We start from the raw sequence: 16,440 nt of genomic DNA on the forward strand, positions 1-16,440 counted from the left end.
AATGCCAAAATATTTCACTGGGATTTCAAAGGTGCAAATTTGTATTGAAATACAACAGCTAGCTTTTATCAAGCACTGTCAGTGCAGATAAAGCATCTTAGCAGACTCACAGAAGGGCTACAGCATGGAAGGACGCTATTTGCCCCATTGTATTTGTACTGATTCTATGTAAGAACAATCCAGCTAATCCACTCACCTGCACATCCTCCCCAGAAGCCTGCAAATTCTTCCTTTTCAGATACTTATTCAGCTCCTTCTTGAATGCCAAGACTGAATCCACTGCCATTACTAACCCTGATAGTGCATTCTAGACTACAACCACTCATGGCATTAAAAAAAACTCTTATGTCACTTTTTTTTTAGCAACCATCTTATGGTTGCTAAAAATCTTACAGGAAACCCAGTTTCCCATCCACATAACCAAAGTCCCTCAGGCCGCAATCATTCTGCACCCTTTGCATCTTTCCTCAAGTGTGGTGCCAGAACTCAACATGATATTCCTGATGCGGCCAGCTTCCTAAGCCAGCTTTTTATGAAGATTCATCGGGGTTTCCTTATTCTTGTGCTTATACATCTACTTATAAAGCCCAGGATCCCAAATGATGATTTTCTCAATCTGCCCTGCACTTTCCAATAGCTCTGCACACAGACTCCCAGATCTGTGCTCTTTTACCCTTTTAGAATTGCCCTCTCTAGTTTATATTGCTTCCTCTGAGTCTTCCTACTGAAATGTAACATTTTGCATTTTCAGCACCCAAATGTCCATTCCACCTGATTGTCAACATCTTCTTGACATTGATTTCTGTCATCTCACAATTCACTACATCTCAAAGTTTGTGCCATCTGAAAATTTGTAATCTGTGTCCTGATAACCTAAGTCTAAATGATGAATTTATATTAAGAAAACCAGTGGTCCTAGTACCAACTCCAGGGGAATCTGCTGTGTATTTCCCTTCAGTCCAAAGCACAGCCTTTCATTACTATTTTGCTTCCTGTTATTTAGTCAATTTCCTGTCTTTCCTACCACAGCCTTCAATCTTGATGGGCCAATAAATACCATATCAACCCCATTTCCTTGATTAACAATCAAAAATGTGCTTTCTTTCACTAATCCACACTTGTCAAGTGATGCTAATTTCGTCCCTGATTATTATTTTTAGAAATTTCCCCACCAACTGACATTAAACTGACTTATGTGCAGTTACTGTGTTTATCCCTGCACAATTTTTTGAACAAATTTATCATTTGCAATTTCCCAATCCTCAGGGACCAGACCTGGGGATGCTTGGAGCATCCTCACAGTGGTGAAGGGTAAACAAAAATAAAGTTAATTGATTAACTAATCAAATAGCTGTCAAAGCAGTAAGGTTTGCGAAAGGTGGTGACACATGATGAAAATTTGAAACCAGAGGAAGGAAACTGCAAAATTCCAGGTGATGACAGGGTAGGGGTCTGGAGATGATAAAGGCATGGAAAATACTTATAAAATAATAGGAGTATTTAAGATAATGAAAGATTTGAGGCTAACACACATCCAATAATTATATTTGCAAAATTAGGGATCCCAGTTAGTTAAATGGAAAGAGTTTTGTCTGTTGATCTTGGATTCATGGCAATATCAAGAATGTGCTATTGGGTATGTCTTTAAATCAGATCTAAAGGAGCTTTATCCACCCTTTAAAAGGGCCCTTTAGAAGTGTCCTACTCAAATTATGAACAAGTCTTTCTGATTCTGATGCTGAACAACATGGGTCCAAAATGCTTTTATGTCATGTTCCCCTTCTCTGTTTTCCACCTTTTATATTTTATTTTCTCCTCCGTACTCTTGAAATAACATTGGTTCAAGTGAAAAACGATTGAAGAAATTATTCTTTGCAATTTCAATGGAGTGCAATATTTATTGAATGTAAAGAACTGTAATTTGGTGACTGAGGGAATTCAGTGACACAGGAGAAAAGGTTGTGGTATGTCTTAAAAATAAAATTTTAAATTAATAAAAAGTATTTAATCACAAACTAAGATAATAGCTTGAACTGTGAGACTAAAACTAAAAAAAAAGTTAAGGGTGAGTTAGTTCAATCAAAGTAACAAACTAATAATGAGCATATCTGAAAAGGAAAGAGAATAAAATTTTTCTTAGCAACCCAGGCCTATTGTCTACAATTCCTGCATCAAGTGAGAACTTCAGGTCATTTCATATGTCCAGGGAACCTTATGCACAGGAAGCAATCAAGCTCAAGCTTAGCATTTCTGTGCTTCAGGGGTAGCTGGAGTCACTGTGGAACATTAGGGAGGCTGAGAGTTTTCTGGATGTGATTACCCTGCAGCCAGAGAGATTTTGGATAGCAGGTGGGTGGATATCCAAGCGGGCAGGAAGAAGCAGGAAGTACAGGAATCTTCAAGATGTGTACCATTCTTAACCCATTAATCAGTATTAGAGATCAGTAGGGGTAACAACAGATGGAAGGTGTGCAGTCCAGAAGGTGGCACCATGGTGACAAGGAACTGCTGGGGGGGGGGGGGGGGGGGGGGGGGGGGGGGGAACAGCAAACCAAAAAATTAATTAGCCAATGGGAATTCCATACTTGGGGTCAAGAATGACATCTCTGCAACTATCAACGTGAGTCCCATAAGGTGTGTTGCCTCTGCAGTGCCAGTGTAAAGATCACTGAGAAAGTGTAGGGCATTTTGCAGGGGAGTAAAGGGAGTGACTTAGAGATTGCAGTATATGGACCAGTGCCAAGTTAAAAAAGTGATGAGTTTAGCAGGCAAATTTTAAGGAGTTAGAGAAAAAAGATTAATGATTAGACTTATTGAAACAGAAGAGCTGAAAAGGGAATCTCTTAGATGTAGTTAAAATCCTGAAGCGAAAAGACAAAATAGCTGGAGAGACTTACAGAAGATAAAAAAAAACAGATGACACAGAGTGAAGTAAATGCTTAGGATCTGTAATACACTGTCAGGGGAGCAGTGGAGGCAGATTCAATCTTGGCATTTAGAAGAGAACTGGATTAGTATCCGAGTTGTGAGGTCATGAATTTCGGTGAGAGAAATCGTAAAGCAGACTATTATCTTAATGGAGAGAGATTGCAAATAAGTGAAGTACAGGTCTAAGTTTTCTGGTGTAGGAATCACAGAAAGTTAGTCGGCATTAGGTAAGAAGGCAAGCAGCAAATTTGTCTTTATTGCAAGGAGGTTGGCGTTCAGAAATAGAGAAGTACTGTTACAATTCTACAGATAATTGGTGAGGCCACACAAAGATTACTGTGCACAGTTTTGATCCTCTTATTTAAGAAAGGATATACTGGCATTGGTGGCAGTCCAAACGAGACTCACCAGGCTAATTCCTGGGATGAGAAGATTGTCCTATCACGAGAGGCTTAAGAAATTGCAGAATGAGAAGTGATCTTATGTAAACATAATATCCTAAGGTGGCATGGCAGGGTAGACATTGAGATGTTTCGGCCAGTGGGAGTCCTAAATGAGGAGACATTGTTATGGGATAAAGGAAATTTAAAAATGAGGTGCGTGGAAATAGTTTCATGCAGAGGGAAGTGAATCTCTGAAATACTCTACCCTGGGGGGTTGTGAGGCTAGATCATACAAGATAATTACAGTGGAGGTAGATACATTTTTGAAAGATGGGGAAATGAGAATTACTTTAATTGGCAGGGCAGGGTGAGAGGTTAAGTGTCCTACTCCTGCTCCTATTTTCTGCTGTTCTTACCTGTTATGGCCTATATATAACTCCAGACCCACCCCATACATTTGACTGTTAAATCGCCTGGCAAACCACTCTGTTGCAGGTGGTTCAGCACCACCTTCTCAAGGCCACTTAGAGGTGGACAGTACATGCTGGTCTTGACTGCAATGCCCAGATCCCATAAATTGAATAATTTCTTTTTTTAAAAAGTGTTCATTATTTATCTCTTAATCAGCACCGAAAATCAAATCATCTGGTCGTTATCAGATTGTTGTGGACTGTTTCAAATTGAAAGCCACATGAGCCTAAAAATAGTTATTAGCTTTAAAACAACTGAGAACTTTGAGACTTCGAAATTTCCACTATCAATTCAAATCCTTGTTAAATCTGAGAAAAACTACAAACATCCTTAAAGAAATTAAGTTGCATTTATTTTTAGGAGTGAAAGGCAGTGAATTGAACTAAAGCTATAAAATGAAGTGACTGAATCTCAAAACAAATGGATAAGATTTCAAAGGTATTGTTCCTATCTAATACCTAACATTCAGCGTCACCATGCAGGGAATAATGCAGTCAATGCATTAGAAACATTTGTAACAGAGGCTTAGGATGATTTAGCAGTGTGGCATATGTCTAATGAAAATGATGACTGTTTATGCAGTGCTTCAGTGAGTGTAGTGAAACCACACAAGAACAGTGAAATCAGACCAGCAGTGGAATGGGCTGTTTTTGTTTCTCACACTTCAGTTCCTTTAACAGATTCCTCACGAGGTCAGGTCATTGCCAATTCTGGCCTTTGCCTCCCTGGCCATTGGGGTGAACCTCGGAGTCTTTGATGGTGAGTCTGGTTCAAGCTGGCCTTTGGGAAGGTCACATGGTGTTAAGGATGTCAGAATTTAATTATGACATTTAAGGACTTGTTATAGAAATATTACTTCCACTCTGCCTGATTGCCGTTGATCAAAAGCATCCATGAGAATAAAGAAAATGTGACCAAGATTATCTTTTTGTCAAGAGCAGATTTTGGTTTTCAAAGACAAATTCTGTCACTGGAAATTTTTTTAAAAATCATCACATTTCAAAACAGTTGCTACCTGCTATTTTATTGTTCTTGATTTTATCTTTTTTCTTTACTGCAAACAAGTTAATGTTAATAAAATTAGACAGAAATAAACTCTATGTTTTTGTTCATAGTCTCACAAGGAATGATTTCAAGACACTCGGGTGATTCTTCAGCAAAATGGATCAGCATTCTTGGAATTTACCACATAGTTCAAACAAACATCTTTTACCACAATCCGTGTGGTGGTCTGTCTCCCCTGCAGGTCATCTTTGCAGAACCTGCTTCTGTCCCATGTGGCTCCTTGACCTGACTGTAGATTTGTCAATAGTCCCTAGTAAACACCAGAGCAGACCCTGGAAATCCAAATACACTACATCTACAGGTTCCCCAACATTAACTCTGCTTGTTACATCCTCAAATAACTCAAGCGAATTGGTCAAATATGATTTGTCCTTCATAAAACCATGTTGATTTGGCTTCTATTATGCTAAGTTTTTCTACATGATTTGCTATTTCTTCTTTGATTATTGACTCTAGCATCTTGCCAATGGTATAGCTAAATGATCTATAGTTTCCTGCTTTTTGTCTTCTCCCATCTTAAATAAGGGAGCCCACATTTGCTGTTTTCAAATCCTTGGTAAACTCCTGGAACTCAGTAAGCTTTGAGAAACTTCAACCTATTACTCTACTACCTCTGCATTGACTTACTTTAAAACCCTTAGGTGCAGGCCATTGGGTCTGCCTTTAGTTTTTCCAATACCTTGTCTGTCGTGATCAGGATCGCTATAACTTCTTCCATGTTATTTGACGCTAACCTATCCGTTATCGCTGGAATATTTGCAGTGTCTCCCCACCATGAAGATTAATGCAAAGTATTGGATTAATGTATCCACTATTTTCATTTTTTTGTGTTATTAAATCTCCAGTCTCATCCTCTTGGGGGGGGGGGGGGTCTCACACTTACCTCAGCTATCCTTTTCCTTCTTATGTTTCTATCAAAACTCTTATTGTTTACTTTGATATTACTTGCAAGTTTTCTCTCATAATCAATTTTCTCCCTCCCTATTCTTTCACTGATGGTTTCTGAAAAATTCCCAGACCTCTGGTCTAGCACTAGCCTAAGCCCTTGTCATTTTGCATTTTCTAGTTTCTGATTTAAAATTATCTTTAAACTCTACAGTTAACCGTGGATAGTTTATTCTTCTCATGGAATCCCTCCTTATAACTGGGATAAATTGCTTCAGAATACAATGAACTAGCATTTTAAATATCTCTGCCATTGAAATTCTATCATGTTGTGGTCACTACTTGCTAGGAGATCCCCAACCACTAGAGCTCTTATTAATCCTGCCTCATTAAATACAACCAAAGTAGCCCATTCCTGGGTAGGTTCAGTAACTTCCTGCCCTAACTGTGGAAGAGTCGGCAGTTACCACATGAACTTCAATAGAATCTCAGAGTGCTGGTTAATGCCAAAAGTTCTGTCCTGAGCTGGCCATAATTTTAATCAGTTTAATTGATTATTTTAAATCTATGATTAATCAATTTTTGCTAGCCAAGGTTATTAACAAATATGCAACATAAGTTAAATGAGGATACAGATCAGCCACAAGATGACTGAATCAGTAAACAAATGTGAGAGGTTGAATGTTCTTTTATTCCTATGTGACACTAACAAACTAACAGAATCCTTTCCTTCACCCTTCCCTTAAGTCTACCTCACCTAATTTGCACTTTCTTGACTGTCAACCTTGCTTCACTGCATTTGCAAAGATACTTGACATCTCAAAGACAACTTAAAGAATAAATGGGTCACAAGGATAAGCCAAATTGATGTTGTACAAGATGGCCTTTGAGAGCAACATGTAAGATTAGTCTGCACAGTCAGATCAGATGAGATCGCCATTAACTAATTTGTGACAAGAAGTTTAAATGTGATTTTGCAGCTCTAGTTAGAATTTTGGATCAGGCTCTGTGCAATTCATCCTATTACCATCAATGCAAAGATTGAAAAATCCCTGACGCTTTTTGAATGAGATAGCTGACCTCTACGCCCAATCTGTTATCTTAAGTAACTACTGAGCAATACTTTGTGCTGGGAAAGGAGTCGCAGAAATTTTGACTCTAATTTATAATTTTCCTACATATCTATTGAGGCAACAGCAACAATGTCTTCTCTGAACTTGGTGTTTTCCATTTCCACATTCAACATTGACCCAATAATGAAATATTGAGATTTCAATTGATGGATAGCTTTCAGTCTATACTCACAAGGACCATGTACCGTGCTATGAACAAGGACAGAAACATCTATCCTTTGTTGTTCTACCAACTGTATTGTAAGATGTGGGGTAGAAATCTGTCCTCTGTTGTATGTCCTCAATTTAATAATGTATGCATGTTGGAAGTCTGCCTCTGAAATTCAAGACACAGATGTTACTACCACAATGTGACAAAAATATTTCCACCCCTTTGTGCTGAGGGTAAATCTCCACAGCAGGTTTATATCAAACCTGAATCAGTGTGCAGAGCCATCCACTGGGCCAGTTTCTTACACAATGCAATGTGACCATGTCAACACTCTGCCGTTCTGTTAATATTTACTGTTTCATTATATGAATAAAAACCACCTCTTTCTCGCTGTCTCTCTCTCTCTCTGACTCACTCTCCAAGTTCAGTAACTTTGTTCCATTTACACCCAACAAATAATAATTCTGGAAATGTGTGTGTGTATGTGTGTGTTATAATTCACTATTTGGTGTAATCTTGGGCAGCAGGACCAGAGATGTGGTATAGTGTCATCCAGGTATGTATCATGATTAACAGCTTTAGCACTGACTGCAACAATCCATAGCATAATGAACACAAGTGTAGAAAGGTAAGTGGTTCCCATATAGCAGGTGTGGATCACATTCCTCATGGAGACAATTCCTCTACAAAAACGCATTTGTTTGCGGGGTATGGTAAAAACCGTTCTGTATGTGAGGAGGATAAATTGTGGCCAAAATAACACATTCCCTCAATTCACCTGACATCTGTGACAAATTGATCCTTTAGCCTCGCCTTTGTGTGGGGCCTGGTCTTTTCTAAACCCCAGACTATTCTACACAGTTCAAGTGAATGAATTGGGAAGTACTAGGGATGACAGCAAAGATAAAAAAAGGAAAATTTGAACAATGCAAGTCAGTAAAAGAAAAGCTTTTGTTTTGTATTAATTTGTTAGAAGATGTTTTAAAAGTTTACTTGATTCATGCAAGACTTTAACAGTGAACAAATAAAATAGAAAACAGGTTAAATAAACATAAACTGTGTAGACCTGAAAACAGTTAATGACAAGTGCTGGCAAGCTCAGGCCACTCTTGATGGCCAATCAAATCATTTTTAGAGAGTAAACCACCATCCATTTAAGATACTGCTACCCCATGATTGTTTAGCAACTCTCTTGAGAAAAAGGAAAACATTTTTCCTCAGTCCCAATAATGGATGACAGCTGCAAACCCTTACTATTTCAAAGGCTGGCGTTCTCAATTGTTTTTGTTAAACTGTGGCAGTGCCCTGCTCTGTAAGGGAGGGTGTGGATGATTACTACATGGGTGGCCCTTTCAAACAAAATGCATGATGGTGACCATGACAAAGGCTTGCTGAACTCACTTAAGAAGTTATACTTTTACATCGTTTTTGTTACACAAACTCTTCCTCAAATCTTTTTAAAATGTGCTGGTTTCCCAGTATGTCTGGAAACAATAGTTTTTGAATTTAAAATTGATATACATTCTTAAGCTACCCAACATTGTTATAAATATGTGTTTTCCTTTGTTAATGTAAATGTATGCGTCCTCATTGATGAGGCCACAGTATTGTAATTTTGAATCAATTCTTTTCCTCTGTCTAACTTGGACATTGTCTTCTTCAATGTGAGAGATGTCTAAAGGCACTACCATAACTTAAATTCTAATTTCACCACCAAACATTCCTGGCTCACTGAACACAAATTAGAAGCAGAGCACAGCTTGCTTTTGTCTGTTCTAAATATATCCATAAATGCCTCATAAGGTCAAATACTATTGGAAATATTTGATTTATTTTTGAATAATCCTATTCAGCATTCATGTAGTGGACTCTTCATCCCCAAGACCTGGGTTAAAATTGTTCAAACTAATTTTATGTAGGATGCTATCAGTTAAGAGAAAGAAACACTCTGGGTTAGATCTGAGTTAGAAGTCAAATCCCAGAAGTGAAAGGCAAAGAATGGAAAGACTAACTCTTTATTTCACATTGTTAATTAGTCACCTGATTTAGTTCATCCTTCCAGTGAAACTCTGTTTCCCATCTAAGTATCTCTTGAAAGATTCCAAAATTTTTGCCTGCATACTACGTATTCAGGGAGGTTTCAAAAAATTACCTTTGCCTTTGTTTTATTGCTCCTACAGGTTTAAGAACACAAAAAAAAATCGAGCCTTATTTTGATGACTCACTCTTTGCAAGTACCTTTACCTCTCCATTTCCATTATTTTTTTTAACCAGACTCTGGCTTGTACATTAAGTTGATATACTGTAGGTTTAGTGAGCTGGCTGCAAACATTGTATTAGTTCACATAGCAAAAATGCTTTGTAAACACAGGCCTAGAAATTCTATAGCATGGGTAGATAAAATTAAATATATTTTAAACCCTGATTATGCCCTTCCAGATTTTTAATCAAGGTCCTACATACGTGTTCCAGAGTTAAGCATAGAGCTGCCATGTCAGATAATTAACGTAGTGTGGAATTCTGCAATATACATGATGCCTGAAAACAGCACAACCTTAAACACAGAAACAGGCCTTAACTGGAGGATTGAGGCCTGATCTGGCACTGTTAAAGGATCTGACCCTACCTGGAAGCCTAATCTTTTACCAGATATGTTAATTTTTCATTGTGATTCTCCCAACCACTAACTCCAGAGATTGATGCTTTCAACTCACTGATCATCTCCCCACCTTCACCCCACTAGATTATCTCCCTGATCTTCCCATCATCTGCTTAAACCTGTTTCATCTTTCCCTACAGCCTGAGTGTTTCCAAGACATGGCCTAATCCAAAGCATCTCCCTGAACCCCTACTGGTCTCTACAATCCCGAGACAAGCATCTCCCCATCTACACCACAACCCTGGTTGTTTCCATGACTCATTTGATCTTCTCTATAACTCCTTGCCCCACTATTGTTTCCATGGCACTACTTCACACCTGCCCCCCAAATACCTCCCAGATCATCTCCATGACCCACCAAAGAGTCTGCCTGAGCTCCCACCTCTGATCATTCCCCTGATCCTTTCCCATTTCAATTAACTTTGCAATTCTTGTACCACTTCACCCCGATCATCTCCTTTCCAAGAACCCACACCTCACCCCAGTCTTTCCCCAGCACCACAACCCTAGCCTCAGCACTCCATCCCCAATGCAACACAAATCCTCTGGGATCTCTATTCTCTGCAATAATGGGAGATCTCAGAGGAAAGGTATTTGAGGGTGTATAAAGTCTATTCGACTGTGCAAGAACCTAACATTGAAGGGCTGGAAAAGTTACACAATCAGTATATGTTCCCCATGTTTCACAACTTTTATGTGCAGTTTTACATGCTGAAAATATTCTGGGCCATGATATTTTAGTTTTGCTGATCTGATGCCAGATTGCACATGAGGTTCCAATGATTATTCTCTGCAATGCATGGAAGATCCCTGGAACAGATGCAGGGATCTTCTTTGGATATTTATATCAAGCCAGATTAATTTTATGGACAACCAGTTACATGGAACAATAAAGTGATAATTATGCTGCGGCTGCTGTATATTAAACTTGGGACTCATGGACAGAAGCAGGTGTATGTTGCATCCCATTCTATGCAAGGGTAGGCAAAACACATTCTTATTTTCACCCCCTTGTGTGTGGAAGCCCTTCCTGATGTTAGTCCTGAATTTAACACTTACCAGTGTTTCCATGTCTCGCTATCAAAGCTTAATCTAGAAACGGTATTAACTCTTTTAATCCATTTAGTATCACCAAGATATGTGGAAGCGTTTAAGAAGGGTCCCATCACCTTTCACCCTTTCTGAGTATAGCAGATACTATTATCAACTAATCACATCTGTCAACTAACTCTGGGTTGTCTGGGAAACACGATCACAGTAGATTGGATAAGAACGTGCTCGTGTAAACTAAAATTTTATGCCTATTTGCATTTAATGACACCATCAATGAGGTTGTGAAGACTAACTATAAATGAAATTATTATGATTTTTTAAAATAACCTGTTTTTTCTAAAATTGCACTGTTAATAATAATTCTACCTTAAATGATGTCAGATTAATCTCTCTAAAATATATAAAAAGTAACATAAAATTCTTAGTAATGCTATATAATTCTGCTTTACTGGTTAACTCTCAGTCTATAAACCAGTTACCGACATATCACAGGGTGTTGCTAAGTGACTTCAAACATATCCTTCTAAAAATAAAAACACTGGAGAATAGTTTGGACATTAAGGCTTTATGATCCTCAGATACATTCCTGGTAAGAATGGTCACTATGTGGTTGTCCGGGTTTAGTAACAGGCATTTGTACCTGAATCCTACCTCAATTAATGTTCATCGTTTTTTTTTGTGCTGTTAGCAGAAAAGTCCCCAAACATGGAAAGGAGAGAAATCACAGAGTTATACTTCCTTCAAACTAATGACAAAACAGCATTGATAGTTACTGTTAGGGGAACCACTGCAGAGACTTTATCTATCTGCTTAGAAATGTAAGGCAGCACTCCAGAAAAATAAATATGGGAAGAAAGAATTGAAATAATACTTTGCACAACCTCAGAATTTCTCTAAGAGGATCAAAGGTAATGATGTGCTTCTCGTTGATAATGAACTCTAATATGTTAAGTAAGAAACATAGTAACCACTTTATACATACCAGGATCCCATAATCAATGAGATATATGGCTAGATACTCTGTTCCTGGTCTTCAGTAGGGTATAAATGATGCTGTGACAGCAGAAAAATACTTCACTTTTCAAAGAATAGTGCCACAGGATTTTTCATATCCATGTGAGATCACTCCTCATCAGAAATGTGGTACCTCTACAGCGCAACACACCCTCCATTGTAGAGTCAGATGACTGCTTGATTTACATGATGAAGTCTAGAGTGGAGCTGGAACATATGGTCTCCTGGCTCAGAGTCTGTCAACAAGCCCCCCTCCCTATAATTAACTGAAATTCTTGCTCAGGACTTAAAACTGCCCACATCATCAGACACACACTCTTATAGATACTTGAGGGAGCATATATGTTTCTGTCTTCCTTCCCTACTTGCCTTCTCCAGATTCACAAGCCAAGAAATTAAATTGCACTTGTATTTTAAACACTATGTAACTGAATTGCAATGCAAAATTGATCACTAAATTTGATTAATACTTCCTTGTTCACATAGCACACAATGTGAAATTCAATCTTTCATATATTTAAATCACTAATATGTAGTATGCATGCCTACGCAGCAAGCAGCATGCAATACATATTTGGCATCACTGCTGCAACATAGGAATATGAACACACACTGAAGAAACAGTGCCAGCCTTAACTAGAAAAGCAGGCCTTAAGAGAAGGATATAGGGGTTCACATGTAAGATTTAGGGCTACAGTCCTGAGTTACCACTGGAGACACAGCAATGAACACAACCCTAGAATCTTTTCTGGCAGCCAGATGCTGTGATATGAATTAGTGGTGGAATCTGGGAGGAGGTGATGAGAACGTGAAGAGAATAAAACATGGAATTAATGTAGAATTAGTGTTGTTCAGGTGGGTGATGATTGGTGTGGACTTGGTGGGCTGAAGGGCGTGTTTCCATGCTGTATCTCTCTACAACATGGTGTCCCAACCCTCCTACTGAAAAACCATCTGATTTAGGCCCATTACTTGAAGTAACGGTTCTCAATATTTTAGTCTAATGACGCCAAGCTTTGTACAAGTGATGATCACTTTGAATACTATGCGTATATCAAAATTGTTACCCTGACTGAAACTGCTGTGAATTCTCACTCTATGCCATTTGCATGATCAGCAGGGCTCAATTTGTTTGCAGGCCACAACTTGCAGAGTGAAGTACCTGCCTGAGTTGTATAAACAAGCACAATTTCTCTTCAGCAGCCAGAAGACAATCGCCTTTCCAAGACTCTTCTTTCCAAAGTCAGAGGACTGTTAAACCAACTAGGCATATTAGGATAAAAAGGTATTTCTTGACAAACACAGGAAGGGTAGAGTTGTGTAATGGTTAAATTACTGGACTAGCAGCCAAAGTTCTGGACCATTGATCCAGAAACATGATTTTGAATTCCACCACTGCAGTTCAGGAATTTAAATTCAAGTAGTTAAATAAATATGTAGTTTAAATCTTAAAAAAAAATCATCTCATTAATAGTAACCTTGAAAGTAGCAAATTGTCTTAAAATCCACTCTGGTTCATTGGTGTCCTTCGTGGAAGAAATCCACTGTCCATACCCAGTCAGCCTTTGCATGGCTCCCTCCTGACTCACCGATGTGGTTCACTAGTAACTACATCATCAGTTTGGGCCAATTCAGGATGGACAGTAAATATACATTCCATGTACAAATACATTTTAAAAAAATCACAAAAAAGAATATTAAGGCCAATTGCATTAGTCCATTTTAAACAAAACAAATAATGTCACCTTAAAAATAGGTGAATTAAACTAAAAATGCAGTATTTGTTTTAATAGCCCACTTGTCGATTTTCTTACCAGTTAATTCAATCCCTTCCTCCCAGTCTTTTATAGAGTTGGCACATATACAGTGAGACAAATTACCTCATTCCATGCTGCATGGTTCCATTAGTCTATTTCACAACATTTATACAGGAATTTACACTTCTTGCCCTAGAAATGAGTTTTTCTGCCACTACAGTGCAGAGAATTAACTGTAGTTCTGAAACATATCTTTTTGACCTTCCAACAGCCAAAGATTCTGCACGGCTACAACAAATGTGTAGTAACAAGTTTCCAGCAAGAAATGGGAGAGCACAAGCTGCAAGATCCAGACTGTGATCATTTGTTTCAGGTTGGGGTGATGAATATTATATTCTCCTTGCCTTTTCTGTTTGGGTTCAAGAGAAATATCTTAGTCAATACTCCAAACAAAGAACAGAATTGGAATGCCAGAAAACATTTAAAATTTGATGGGGTTCAAAGTCAAGCCATTGAATTTAAGATATGATTTCTGTGTTTAAATTTTACTAATTTTGTTAACTCCTTGAAAAGCTAACCATCTTCTGGTGGAGGTTGTTTGCAACAGGAATTGGGAAGCAATAAAGGTTAATTTCACCAACAATGTATCACGTTGTGAATAATGTAGCAATGACACTGACACCAGTGGGAAGTAGAGCAGTGACGTTCAATATCTTCAGACCCCATTCAATCACTGTCTCTTTGCCTCACAGGCCAGGCTGTTAACCCTGGATCATGAACTGATGAACTGACCCAACATCATACTGCAGATATTTATGAGATTGTGGCCAATAGTTGATCTCTTATCACATAAACTGTAAAATCATTAGCTTATACTTAAAGTATAAATGAGTGCTTCAGAAAAGACACAAGGAATTACCATTTTACTTCACTTAATTGGGGAGGCTAGAGAACCTGGAATTATTCTCCTCCAAGAAAAAAAGTAAACAGGAGATTTAACAATGTTACACTAAAAATATAAGGGATAGAGTTGCTGGGGACAAACTGATTTCATTGGAAGGAGTCACTGATAGTGTTTTTACAGGCAATAAAGTAATTTTGAAGTGCAGGCATTGTTAAAATGCAATAAGTTCAGTCGCTGATTTGCTCACAGCAAGCTTCTCCAAATAATAATGTACTATTGATAGCATAATCTATTTTAGAAATATTGGCATGGGATCAATATTATGTAGGGATCAATCCCTTCTTTGAAATAGTGTTTCAGAATCTTTTATACCCACTTGAAAAAGCAGAAAGGGCTCTGATTAAACATAACATCCTAAAGTCAGGGCCTCCAACTGTGCAACACTCCCTGCGTTACATAGTGCTGCTAGCCTAGATTTTTATGTAGATATCCATGGAGTCGAAGTTGAACCCAAAACGTTCTGACTCTGGTGGGTCTGCAAAAACTAAGACAGTAAATCATAAACTGTCAATATTAAAAACTTGAAAAATATTACAAAATATGAAAGAATGTGAAGATCTGAAAAGGTAAGATAAAAGAATGTGATTATTTGCTTAAAAAAAAGTGATCAAGTAATGACAAGATTAAAAAGATGAGAGATTATGTTATGACTGTTCTATTTGTGTGAGGTACTGAAGCCTTCTTTAACCTCTGTATCTCTCTATGCAATTTGAGCACCACATGAAATCCCAATACAAATCCTGTAGAGGTATACTTTTCTAGTTGTGCTGTTAAAATGCTGAACCTAGCAATTTGGGGGCCCTCATGTGTGGATCTTCTTTTTCAATCAACTGACCAGTTGAAATAGCAAGCTGTTGGTTTAAAATTTAGTCTTGTATCTTGATTTTGATTTAAGTTCATTCTTCTTCTCCTGATGTTACTGATAATTTCAAGGATCCTAACAGCCTTCTGACATCTCACCCAAGGAGCATTCTTCATATGCAAGTGTCAGCAGACTATTAACAGTAGCCAAACCTAATCCTGTCTGGGTCTGACATCCATAAATGCATCATTTGCAGCAGAGCCACTCGACTATGATTGGGAGTGTGGGCTTTGACCAACATTTCTTGTCTTTTTCAACTGTGTCAAACCAGTCACAGTGCTCTGACTACCACCCTGGTCAACTCAGCAAATGGAGATTGACACTTAGTTGTCTGTTTTGTTTGGCAGCTTGCTGGGAAATTATGTACTTACTAAAATTTGTGAGGAGGTGGTGGAAGAAGGGTTGGCCATTAAATGCTGGGAGCCTGACCAGCTGGCTTGCAGCTGTTGCAGGTGATGTTATGCTCAAGCTATTGCAATGGCAATCACCATTCAACCAGCTGTCAAAGTCGTTCAAAAGATCCAGTATATGATCAATCTCAATCAGATTTGATTTCAGTCTTGTAACTGAATACAATTGCACTTCCTCGTGGAAAATAGTGCAAGAAATTCCTACAGTTAACAACTGTTCCTTAAGGATAAACGAGCAAAAGACATGATTAGAGAAGTAGTTGCTTCAAGTTTTCTGCTCTTATGCAAGGCTGAACAGAAAGCAGAGAAATATCAAAACCCAGGATGAACTAAGATCAAACCAACCTCTACAGGATGCAATTCAAATTTCTATGCAATTTCAATATTTTGGCTATGGTTGTTAGGAAAAGAATTGAGCTGAGACCAGAACAGGCAATGTAAAAAAGGATCATTAAGAGATGTAAGAATAAAGGTCTCTGTGAAAAGTTTTTTTTAATTAATCATGCGAGAACTCTGCTTTGTTACATAGTAACCTTCTCCACATGCACTTGTATTTTGCTTGTTTTGTTAATGAACCCTATCACATGGGAACATGTTAGAAATGACATTTCTGAGCAGTAAGAGTGGCACAGCTTGTAAAGCCTTGCAACATTTGCATCTTTCATTCATTTCAAGGCTGACAGAAGTCAAAATAAATCACATCTT

The 16,440-nt window shown here is 38.1% G+C and overlaps 1 protein-coding gene across 1 annotated transcript in view; it reads right to left on the minus strand.

Annotated features, from left to right (window-relative positions):
• Positions 1–16,440, minus strand: part of frem3 (Fras1 related extracellular matrix 3) — a 110,799-nt gene that overhangs the window by 61,444 nt on the left and 32,915 nt on the right. The window lies entirely within an intron of this gene.

Source organism: Pristis pectinata, chromosome 2, assembly GCF_009764475.1.
Source record: "Pristis pectinata isolate sPriPec2 chromosome 2, sPriPec2.1.pri, whole genome shotgun sequence".
In the NCBI taxonomy this organism is placed as follows: Eukaryota; Metazoa; Chordata; class Chondrichthyes; order Rhinopristiformes; family Pristidae; genus Pristis; species Pristis pectinata.